The 12,664-nt window shown below is 40.7% G+C and overlaps 1 protein-coding gene across 6 annotated transcripts in view; it reads left to right on the top strand.

The window, feature by feature from the left end:
- Positions 1–12,664, top strand: part of ENOX1 (ecto-NOX disulfide-thiol exchanger 1) — a 364,143-nt gene that overhangs the window by 105,277 nt on the left and 246,202 nt on the right. For all 6 annotated transcript variants that reach the window (XM_077781387.1, XM_077781383.1, XM_077781384.1 and 3 more), the window contains one exon: positions 6,705–6,782. The gene's annotated coding sequence lies outside the window, so the exon portion shown is untranslated. The remainder of the gene's footprint in view (positions 1–6,704; positions 6,783–12,664) is intronic.

Here is a 12,664-nt window from a genome sequence, read left to right as displayed (position 1 = left end):
CCTCCCTGTGGGGAGGAGAATTGGGAAAAAAAGTAAAAGTTGTGGGTTAAGATTAAGAGCAGTTTAATAAATGAAGTAAAATTAAATTTAATACTAACAATAACAATAATAATGCTGCTAATGATGATAATAGTAGTTACTGAGTAATGAAAAAATAAGAGAGAAATAACCCCAAGAAAAGCAAGTGGTGCACAACACAGTTGCTCACCACCATATAAGCAAATGCCCTGCCCATTTCTGAGTATGATGTTCTATGGTATGAAACATCCCATTGATCATCTGGGATCATCTGTCCTTAACATACTCCCTCTCAACTCCTTGATTGGCAGAGCAGTCCTTGACTCAGTGTGAGCACTACTTAGCAACAATTAAAACATCAGTGTGTCATCAGCCTTATTCTCATGCTACATCCAAAACACAGCACTGAACCAGCTACTAGAAAGAAAATTAACCCTATCCTAACTGAAACCAGGGTAAAGACACAGCTAATAAACAAATTATGTGGAACACAGGCTGACTCCTGTACTCTAACATGAGGTCAGTAAACAGGATCCTGAATAAGGTGTTCACAGTTAGGCAGGGCTGCCTGTCTTTCTTTTTGCCTTGTCTCTCACTGCCTGCCTGCCTTCAGTCTTTGGTAACACCCAGGCTAGGAGGCTGGCGAGTATTGTTGCATTAGCCATTATTAAAGACTTTCAGCATTGTGTGCTGTGACATGTACCTGGTTTTTATTACTTTTTCTATGGATTGTATGATATCATCCTGGATGGATGTGAGCCAGTTTCTAAATCCTGCCCTTCCTCTTTCCCTCCCACGTGTTCAAAATCTAGCTGTGTTCAGCAGGTATAAAAGTGCTGACCTAGAGAGCCCATGACAGCCAGCTGCACTCCCGTATTCCTTTTCTCTCCTGTTTCCATCGCTCATTTTTCAAACAAAGAAGTTCTGCTCTTTCTGGTGCTGAGGATGGGAACTGTGTTTCTTAGTGCAGAAGCTTTCTGCCCTTTCTGTCAGTCACACAAGAAGTTCATGGGCCAGCTGCACCAGTGTAGGAAAAGAATCGCTTGTACATGTGCAGGGAGAGTCAGCTAGTCTTTAATTCAGTTTTCAAGCATGTAGTATGTTTTGCTCAAGCAAATAATTAATTCAGTTCACCATTTGAATTTTGTTATGAGAAGCAGTCTGAGAAAGGCATTGTTCAGCAGCATAAATCCTATAACATCTTTAGAAGTATGTTTTACTGTGGCATCTTCTGATCAGTAAAAAATGTCTTTTGCTGTCAGGTCAGCTTTCTTCCATGTCACAGGTGCCTGGGGAAGGGCAAACAAAAGCCCTTCCTATTTTCCTTACATAGCAAACATTCCCCAAATTGCTGTTCATTGATAGCTTCACCCCATGGCCACCTTCCCACAACAGGTCCCTGGACCAAGGAGTCACAGCAGTAAACATGAGGCTGGGTTTCAGTCTTTGGGTGCTGGTGGAGCTGGAGATGAGGCACAAACTCACAGACTTTGTGCTCAGATAGTCAGTAGAGAAAAAGACACCTGTCATGCTCAGAGGGTTCTAAAAGTGAAACAGCCTCTGTACCTGCATTGCAGAAATGTGGGTGAGGAAATACATGATGAAATGAGGGTGAAATTTGTTGCAGTGAACAGCTGAACAATAAACAGCACCTGTTGCTTCTGTACTTTTTGACTGTTATATATGAAATGCCCAGATCCTTCAGGACACCACTCTTCATTATTTTATTGCATTTGGCAAAGCTGAGTATGGAGAAGATGCAACCTAAGAATCTCTGGAAACTGAGTGAGGCATGAGGGTTTGGGGTTTTTTTTCCCCCTCTGAAAACTCTTTTTCTTCAAAAGTAAATAGGACAGACAAAAAAAAAAAGGAACATTCCCTTCATTGTCATGATACTGATGAATTAAGATTTCCTGGGACCAAGAGTCTAAACAAAGGGATATGCTGGAGTGCAACCATACTGTGTGAATTGGAAGTTGACAGCAAAGAGTTCTATACAAGTAAGCAACTTCACAACATCTCCATCGATCCAAGGCATTGAGTATCTCTGCATGCTCCAAGCCAAGTGTTGGCTTGTTTGAGGGTTGAGGATTGCACTGTTGGAAATGACAGGCTGCCAAGCTATTCTCACAGATACAGGCAATTTTTGCAGTGAGCCAAGAATTAAATTTTGTGGCCAAGAGTTAAACCTTGTAAACCTGTATCAAATAACAAACCCTCATATGGTGTTTATGCATTTTTACTGTTAAAGAATAAATCTTATTTGAAAATAGGTCTCAATTTTGAAATATTTTAAATTTCCCTCTTTACATACTGTTCTTGCACTATAAGAAAGCATCATTTGCTGCCTTTAAAATGTATTCTAAGCAGTAAGACTTGAGGAACAAATGCTACATTAAGTTAATAAAAATCTTTAAACCAGTGGGTCATGGCACTGAAACTGCCTGTTCATGAAAGCTCAAAATTCTTCAGCTTTAGAAACCCATGGAAGCACATAAATCACTCAAAAAAAAAACTCATAGAGAAATCACCTTCCCTTCCCTACTGCTGTCCTGCTGTGGGAAGCACCTTTTGCTATCCCTGATTTCCCTCTGGAGTGAAATCGCATCCACCATTCAATACAAAATTAATAAAGGTATATAGAGCATGTTGAGCAAACACTGACATATCCCCAATGGTGAATTTACATCCCTCCATTCTGTTTAATAAAGGAAGACAAGGCATACAAAACTAGCACAGGAGAGTATAAAGCCCCTGACGCAAAGCCCACCAAAGCATGGCACTGAGGATGAGCTTCTGCGCTGGAGTAAGCGGCTCTAAGCGCAAGACAAATCTTGGGGTGGAAATGCTGGTTCCCTTTCCTCAGGAGGCCAGGTTCAGGAGGGCTGCCTGGCAGCATGCCCAGTGGGTTTGTCACTCAGGAGTGGGAATTGCCTGAGCTATTTGATGTGTTTGCAACATGTCTGTGGTATTCCCTCCTTCCTGCAGGTGATGTGCAGGATAAAAGATGTTGTTTCAATTGAAGTCTTGTTCATCTGCGTCCCCCCTTCCACTTGCCTTGTGCCCTTCTCTCTCCCAAAGGCACACTCCGTTGTCATCAACATGCAGTTATGGGTCTGTAAAAATTTTCTGGGATCTGAACGGCCAGTCAAAGGCTTCTTGGGCTGTTGTGGTGGACCAGGGACTGCTGGAGCAAGGGATTGGAGATACTCTGAATGTCTGTGGCATTTGCCCCCTTCAGAAAATTGCCTGATTTTAGTATAGAAAATAGGTAAGCAATCTCAAGCATTTCTTAGATAATCTGACTCAATTTGCTTCTCAGGTACTCTTTATGAAGTGGGAGACCTGGCATGGAGCTCAAATACTAGCAAGAAGGGCTCTCGCTGTTATCCCACAGAAATTAAATATAATCCCTTATACTCAAAGCAGTCAATAACCTCTTCTTTACCAGCATCTGTTACATCTGTACCCTTCAGAGCTGTGCCAGCCCCCTCCACAATAGCCAGCCATTGATTCAGCTGGAGAAACTTCTCGCAACTGATTGTGAACAGTTGGAAACTGTCAGTTTTCAAAATGTTTATGGCCACACATTTCTGAAGAGATGAGCTGTCTTTTGTTGCCTGCTGGCTTCAGGTTAAGCTATTTTTTATCACTCTGATGTTTTGTAGACACCGCTGGTTACTCCCATTACTCCCAGGTTTGCAGCATCAGCTTCTCCCACCAGTTCATGTGTATTTTATGAGCCCAGAGATGTTTTGGCAGAAAGTGGAGCTGTGCCAAAAAGAGTTGTTCCTGCTTGTCTTCATGCTTGCCTTTTTTTTCTGTACTTGCAGCATCTGAAGAAGGGGAATGCTATAGCTGAGGCAAGGAAAAGCTGCCCAGACTGCTTTGTAGAATGGTGGTTGGTGTGCATATTTACAGCTGTCCAGGAAGAGTGTGTCAACTGTGTGTCTTAGGCTCCTTACGTACCACCTCCTCACACTGCTTCTAAGAGAAATTGTGCCAGTCTGTGGTGGCCTGTTGGAGGTCTGCCGATGGCACTGGTTGCCACAAAAGTAGGATTTATTTGCAAAGACTCCAGAGATTTTTTCAAGCTTGAAGGCCCATGTGGGATTACACCAGTCATTAGGTATCCCTCTTGTGCCCTGTGGGACAGACCCACAGTGTCCTCCATCTGCCAGCACTTCAGTGGATCTTCAGTTGGTACAAGGCCAAGCTACTAATCTATGAATTTCAGAAGTGTATTTTGCAAGCAATGCCTTTTAGCTAACTTAAAGGTGAACTGCTCATTTGGATGAGGAACTGTGTTAGGTGGGATGAAGCTGTTGCAAGAAAATATCTTCCTTCCAAGAAAATTCCTTTCTGTAGGCAAGTCTTTAGTCATCTTTGTAACCTTTGTCATCCTCTCCTCCCAAGGGAGTTTACTCTTTGACCTTTGCTATTCTACCAAGGCGCCTCATAAATTATTATTCTTTTAAATGGCACTTAGACTGTCATCGTGACTGCTAGCCTTGAAGATTTGCAGTCTACTCTGTAATTTTGAGGGGGAAAAAATGGTTTAGTGACAGAAGAAATATTGTACTTCACGATAAAACTACTTTTGTGTTTCATTTTCCACTCAAGTCATTCATATCCCTGTCACTAACCTCATTCAGGTCAAGGGCTTGAGGCAGAGAACGGGCATAATATTTTTGGTCAGACTGATGCATCTGAATATTGCAAACATCTGTAATTTTGAATTGAAATGAACATTGTGTTAAATCCTCAGGCAAATATTATCAAGACATAATAGATTACTGAAGTTTGCATTTCTTTTGGCAATTCAGACCAAGGCTCTGTTGACTGGTTATTCTAGACATTAATGAACCTGTTTACGCAAAGGGAGCTGCTCCTTGTGGCTGCAAATTAGATCCTGGATTCTGCAAACTTTGTAGGAAAATCTGTGCCAAGTAGTTGAGATAATAATGAAAAAAATTAATCAGGCACACATTAAATGTGAAGCATGGAAGAAAACATCTGCAGCACTCGGTGGACATCTGGGTAACATACTTGCAGTGCTGTTTTGCCAGCTTACATCTGGAGTGGTTCATGAGAAGAGAACAGATGCTAGTGTGAAATAGGTCATCATAGCAGCAGGGCATCAGAACAGAGGCATTTCTTTTTTTTTCTTGCAGTAACAGCTATTTCTTTTTAGTCACACCAATTATGAAAATGTTAGCCAAGTATGCAATGTGAATGCATGTATTGTGACAAGCCAGTACTCCTAAAGGGCGTCAAGGTAGAAAAATAACCTAACAAGGAAGCTTCAGAGAAGCAGCCCTTTCGCTTTACACACTGAGTATTCTTTAACAAACATAGTGATTATTTTTCTTAAGATTACGATCTTTTTCCCTCCATGCTTTATTTTTGTATTTAGTAGAGATGCTACTAAATGCCTTCTAGGTGGCAAATGCCCAGAAGCAAAGATGCTAATTCAGGCGAGTTTCATCAGTCATTTCAAAAGAGAGGTCATACAGATAAGAGAAATGATCAGTACACAGTATGTGAAGCAGTGACATTCAGTGAGCCCTTGTCACTAGCAGCCATTAGCATGGAGGCCTGCTGTTACGTTTCAGTGCTTTATGTGCTTTTCTTGACCAGGCAGGAAGCCTTCAGAGCACTGCAGCAGTTAGTAGCATACAAGTTATTGTTTCTTTCTTGAATGCTTTATATTTTTAGTGCCATTTAGATTTTTCCGTGTCCCCTTGTGCATCTAAATTTTAAAGAGAATCGAAGAATGCATAATTCATATTTGTCCCAGAGGTAATGGAATGACTCAATGATACCCGTGAAGGAGATGATTTTAAATTTCATGTCTTATGCAAGAGGTCATATTTATACAAAAAGTGCAAAAATTGGTCTCAGGGATACCCATATAATTATCCTTACAATAATGAGCATGGATTCCAGGTGGGAGTATCACAGGAAGCTTTAGTGTCTTGTGTGTCATCATCCCTTATGATCATGGTGTCATGGCTGTCATGATCGAAAACTTAGCAACTGATAGATCTCAAGATATGACTTGTATTTTGGCTTGGAATAGTACTTGCAGGAGGTGTGAAAAGACAGGTTTGTTTTGGTTCTCTTCAAGTATTCATGCAAGATGTGAAGCACTTGTTTACTGCTGAAATTCTTTCCTTCATTTAAAGCAAAAACAGTTGTTTGTTGATGTTGGGCAGAACCCACCAGTAGATGCTTTGTCACACAGCAGAATTCCACTAGACTATTTCTGCTCTCCTTCCCCAAAAGCCTAGAAGTGCCATGGCTAGAAATAAGTGTCTGATTCTGTGATATGCTATATATTTGAAAATGTACTTTATGGACTGTATTACAGATAGTTCAAAGGGAATATAAATTGGTGCACCGTTCTCTCTTTTCTGCTAATCCAGTTCCATATATTCATTACATTTTTATCCTAAAACATTTCTTTTAAAAACAACTTACCACTTTGCATTTTATTTAACTTTGATTTTGCTATGTTTATATAATTGTTATGATCTAGCTGCTCCTGTAAAGTAAAGTGTTTAATATCCTCTAGACCAATTCTACTCTGACTTTTAGCATTGTGTATCCAAGGAGACAGCTGATTTTATTTGCTTTTCCTTTAGAAACTTCCTAGTTTTAACTCTACTTTCCACTTTTTGCAGGATTGGCCATGAGAATTTGTAACATTCCTTTGGAAATACTGTGATGGGGCCACTGAGAAGTTACCTTCCTGTGTACAGGTCTGTAAACTCTATTGTGTTCTGACTATTTGTCATGGTTTAGAAATGGTATTCTCCAATTTAGTGTTCCCACTGAAACCACTCCAAGCTATATGTTGCTCACTCCCCTCCTCTCTCCCTGACTTGTTCTCTCCTTCCCTCCCTGGACTGGTGAGGAAAATGGGAGTCACAAAAGATAAAGATCATGAATTGAGATAACAACAATTTATTGGAAACAGCTACGAAGCAAGAAAACTAGCAGTAACAGCAACAATACTAATGATAGAGTGTGTAAGAGAAGGAAATCTTGCTGACCCCCTGGAAATCTCTGACGATACATGCCACTTCCTGTGCCATGCTGCCCCAGTCCAGAAGCAAGTCCTTCCCCCTTTCCTTGGAAGACAATCTGAGGTGGTACAGGATAATGGTCTGGGTCCTAGCCATACCCTAACCAGGCTACTGCAAAAATTAACCCTGCCCTGGCTAGAACCAGGACAGTATTTTAGCATGTAGACCCCTGTGCTGACTTGATTTTTTTCTCTTGAATGTCTGCAAGCCGAATCTAATTTTATGCTGGAGAAAGTGTTGTGAAAAATTCACTTTGTTTCTCACCAGATGCTTAGGACATAACTCTATTCTGTTACTGTTGTACAGATGTAGAGTAACCCATTCGTCTTTCCTTCAAAGTGAATGATTGCAGTTTATAGAGTTGAACTGCAGAAAGGAATTGGGCCTGTATGTCATTTTCTTCTCACTGCTATGCCTCTCAGTATGTTTTGGAGCTTCATTACCCTAAAAAGCCCTGCAATCGATTGCTTCCACCCAGGTTGTTCATATGTCAGCAGCTGACCACAGTTACAGCTGTGGATATTTTCAGAAGCACACTTAGCAGACGATCAGCAGAATTACTGAGGCTTTTGGGTCAGGAGGAGCTCAGGTTCATGGAAAGTTTACAAAAATGAAAAAAAAAAGTTTATATTTAAGAGACTGTAAAAAGAGCATAATAATAGTGGCTTGGCTCCTGTTGTGTCAGCATGGCAAGAAGTGGTGAGAAGCCTGTAGCTAATGCTGCGTCCTTGTCAACTGAAATGATAGTGTGGCCAGCAATCACTCTGATTTAGAGGGTAGAAAACACTCCCCTGCATTTCAATATGTTTTTCCATGCAGCTATATAACAGAAAAAATTTATATCTTACTGCTTTCAAAGCTAGTACTGAACAGCATTTTAATAGAAATCTGCTAAGAAAAAACTATGGGAATCAACTTTTCCATCTGGGTGGTCATACCCTGCTATTGTTCACGCTTGGGGTCTGTAGGAATTCTATGCCCTAAATAATAATTTTAAAAAATGTTCATTTTTGAATATACTGTATTTCATTTGCTTGGTTTATCTTGGCATGCTTTGGGTGTTACTGTTTTCCTTGTTGGCTCTGTAGTCACATACTGTTTTATTAGTCTGTAGGAATTCTGCAGGGAAAGTAGCCTGTAAGCTTTAAACAAAATCAGATGGATTTAGGAGATGAGATGTATCCAAAACAACTTTTAATTCATTCTTGGAAATTATTATGATAATAACTTTTAAAGCCAACACAGCTCCAAGACACTTTAGAAACTCTTTGAACCTAGATGTAAACCTCACACAAGGGCACAGCTTCTGTAATGAGCGAAAGCGCTGCATCAGACTGGTTGAGCTACTGCAGATACCAATCTGATAGTGCTGCCTTGGGCCTGTGTTGAGTGAAAGCTCTGTGTTCAAAAATAAGTAGCTTTTCACTGTAATTGAACAACTGTTGAATGATCTGTGTCATCCTAAGGCTTTGACTACACTGCTTCTTTCTTTAATGATGATACCCCTTCAGGCAAAATTTGTGGTTCTCTTAGACAGGGGGTGGGGAGAAAGAAGTGCAAAACATGGAAGACATTTTGGATTGAGGGAGAAAACTAGTTACAGTTGGCATTTGCATACTTTACTAGTAGCAACACCAGCTTTATAAAATCATCCTTTCCAGACCTGTCTATGAGTGTTGCTTGAATCACGCCTCACCTAAGCCTTCCAAGAGTTACTGCTAAAATTGCCAAAGCAAAGTGAGGTTAGGCCTGCGTCTTAATAATGTGATACGAATGCAATCAACAGCTGCCATGCGGAGAATTTTTAGGCAAGTCATTTGTCTAAAACACATTTTAAAAGTCCCCTTGTTCAGCAGTCTAGTTCTTGGAAAATTGTGATGTACATACAAATTAGTATTGTGACATTTAAAAAAAGGAGAAATATGAGATTCATTTGATATATGTACATGTTAAAAGTATGTATTTTAAGAGGCATAAAGTAGTTGGGTATGGGTGTGACGTACCTTCATTATAATGCAGAAGCAAAAGAAAACCAATTAAATTAAAAGGCAAGATGGTTCTACTGAAAAGGCGATAGAAGGTATAATTTCCCCTTGGAAAGTATTGTCAAAGGTATTCCCAGAAATAGATATTTACATCAATAAGAATGCCATCACAGATAATATTTTTCATATTATACCTTTATAAAGAAGTTACAGCAGTTTCATAGCAGTGGCAGAAGGCTGAACTCACTGATCCTCACTCTGGGGTCTGGGTGAAGCTTCTGCATCTATGTAGGTATCTCTTGTACCACTTCTCTGCAGAGTCTGGGATTGATGTTGAAAGGAAACAAGATAGTGATCTCGCTAAATAATTAGTTTAACCTGGGTCTGCTATTTCCATTAATCCCATGTCTTTCACTGCAAATTTCAAGAGTTTTTTTTGTCATTTGTGAGTATCTTTCCTCTTGCTTTCTTAATCTCTTGTTTATTTCCTGCATCTGATCCCTCAACTTATTCCCCAAAGAGGCCTCTTTTTTCCTGAGATCTTTATGACTTGTTATTGCTTTGTTGGAGTTTTATTAATTTGCTCAAGTTTCTAAAGTTTTCTGTTGGGGTCACTAAATACCTCTTGGGATGTCCTCAAACCTTTGCCCTTGACACTCCTGTGGTGAAACAAGTATCGTGGTTTTACAGGGAGCAGAGAATAACAAAGTGGTCAAAACAGTTCATGGCCACCACTTGGGATGAGGAGGCTCTGACTCCTGGGGCTGGGTTCCTCTGCCCTGTCCTCCTGTTACAAACTCCTGGGCACATGGTCAGCGTGGGCTGTGGGTAGCGTGGGCTGGCTCCTGGGGAAGCTTGGTGGGGGGAGCACTGCTCTGTTGCCTTGCTGCTTCTCAAGTGAAGAAATCACAACTGGCAAAACACAAATCTGTCAAAAAACATAGGAGGGAAAGGGAGAAGGGAGAGTAAGAGTCTAGGGAGGACACTCTTCCACTTTAGCTGGTAATCATGGCAACTGTAGCTTTGATCTCCACATGGTGCTGCACATGGACCTGCTGCTGCCCTGGATAAAAATGCAGCCATGCCTTAAAGCCATGTTGCTGGAAGGGCCAAACTCTCTGTGCCACCAGGCTTTGCTCAGGGCTCAGCTGTCCCACCAGAGGCTCCAGTGGAGGATTGCAATGAGAAAGCGGAGGGAGCTGGTGCACAAAACAGGACTGTGAAGGAGAATGGTTATCTTTGTGCATCTTACATGTAAATTACCTGGCTACAAAGAGACAGGAAGGAAAGGAGATGTTATTGCCTGGAAACATGCTATGTGTGCATTTGATGCATATATATGAATTATTGAAAAGGTGGAAACAAAATAGTTTGGTAGCCAGAGAAAATCTGTAAGCAAGATGCTTGAAGGAAATACAGGAAGATAAAATGGGAAAGTGGGGGAAGTGAATCTCAAAAAGCTGCCATGCAGGGAGAATTGTTTGTTATTAGAACAGAAATCCAAACAAGACTGTGATTTTGTAAAGACTCTTGTGTCCAAATCATGAGTCTTATGTGCAACCTAATTATAAACACAATGAGCTGGTGCAAGGACTTGAGCACAAGTCTTGTAAGGAGTGATTGGGGGAGCTGGGGGTGTTTGAAAAAAAAGGAGGCTCAGGGGAGACCTTATCACTCTCTACAACTGTCTGTAAGGAGGGTGTAGTGAAGTGAGAGTTCATCTCTTCTCCCATGTAACAAGCAGTGGGGTGAGAGGAAACAGCCTCAAGTTGCACCAGGGAAGGTTTAGATTGGATATTAAGAAAAATTTCTTCATGGAAAGGATTGGAACAGCACTGGAACAGGTTGTCCAGGAAGATGGTGGAGTCACCATTCCTGAAAGTGTCCAAAAATATGGGCATGAGGCACTTAGGGATATGGTGGAAAACATGGCCATGCTGGGTTAACAGTTGGACTTGATGATCTTGGAGGCCTTTTCCAACCTCAACAATTCAATGATTTTATATGTATTTGTTATTTTCATTTTTGAATGGTGGCTCAGAGTATCTGTTACCATCCAGGTCTGATTTTTTGTTGCCCATAGCAAGCCACAGAACTAGTTATTATGGGAAAATCTAGAATGGCAGTGTGCTCACCTGAGTAAGAGCTGTGGCCAGAGGAACTGCAAGAGACTGAAATTCATATGTATGCAGGGGAAACAAACCAGCAACAAACCCAGACAGCAGAGTGAGCTTCTGCTGGATTTTATGTTTTGAGTTCTTTTCAAGATATTTCTAGGAATAGTTGTGAGTACCTCCTCTGCTGGAGGAACAGTCTAGAAACATCCTTAAATACTTCCCTGTTGTTTAATGATAGCTACTTCCCAAAAGAATGGGAAACCAGTTGAGGACTCCTGAAAATTAAGCAAAGGTTTCATAAGCTCAGATTAGGAGTAAGGCACTTTACTTGCATCACTCTGGTGCCATCATCTTCTGCTTTAAAGTGGCACTTTGATAATACTCTGCTGATCTTAATTCCTGAGGCAAAACATAAAAGGAAGGGATGTCTTTAGTGTCAATGGTCAAGAACACCTTAGAGACACCAAAGATAATTTGGTTCATTTGCCTTCACTACCAGCAAGACTTGTCTAGATAATCAGAGAGAGATGTTTATCTAATCTTCCAGTGAGGAATTTTTCAGTGCCACCCCATGTAGTCTTTTCCAGACCTACACAACACGTGGGTATTTCTAAAATTCACATTATGCTCTATTTGCTTCATAAGGAAGCATTTTGGTGTCTTATGTATAGTGAAGCTAGAGAACAGTTGAACGTAACTTTCTTTATGGTAATCTTTCAAATATTAGAAGGGCAAATGATTTTACATTGTATCTGATTTAAGCTGTTTCTCTATTTTTCAGAATAAACATTTTCAGATCTTACAGGTCCCATTTAAAATAGTTTTTCCTGTCTTCACCTTCCATGTGTTGCTAAATTCTTGATACAGGTGCCACCATTAAGAAACTGAATATAGTCAATATGACTTTCAGATAATACAAATTATGTACAGTAAGCCCAGAATTTAAAAGTTCAGTAATTAGTTATGGAGCTAAACCCTCAGACAAAATGACCCCAATCCATATTATGCCTCAGCTGTGTCTAAGTGGAGTCACTGCTAGTGCCTTCTCTCTCTTCCATCAGTTAAACTCTTTCATTGTGATATTGGGTAATGAATGACGCTGTTGGAGAAGCACTAAGTGTGCAACTGATGGTTCTCAGCATATGGATAATGGCACATCTTGCACCTTTTCATTGCCCACATTCTGCCTGCACAGAGATAGCTGAACAATAGATGAGGTGAAATGGTGGCCGCAGCACATTTCAGAAACAATAATTGTCCATTAGGCCCCTCTAAAAGAAAGACAGCAAAGAACTGCTAGGTTTTTTATCCCTAAGGCTCTCAGACGAATCAATCACACGTCATGAATAATAATAATAGAAGAGGGAGGACAGCTGTTCAACCGAGCACCATCAGTATTGACACCTTCCGGGAGGAGTAATCCCCTTGACCAAAGCAGGTGTCACAATAAGAT

Source organism: Lonchura striata, chromosome 2, assembly GCF_046129695.1.
Source record: "Lonchura striata isolate bLonStr1 chromosome 2, bLonStr1.mat, whole genome shotgun sequence".
Lineage (NCBI taxonomy): Eukaryota > Metazoa > Chordata > Aves > Passeriformes > Estrildidae > Lonchura > Lonchura striata.
Note: the sequence above shows the minus strand (reverse complement) of the source record. Positions and strands in the feature narration are given on the sequence as shown.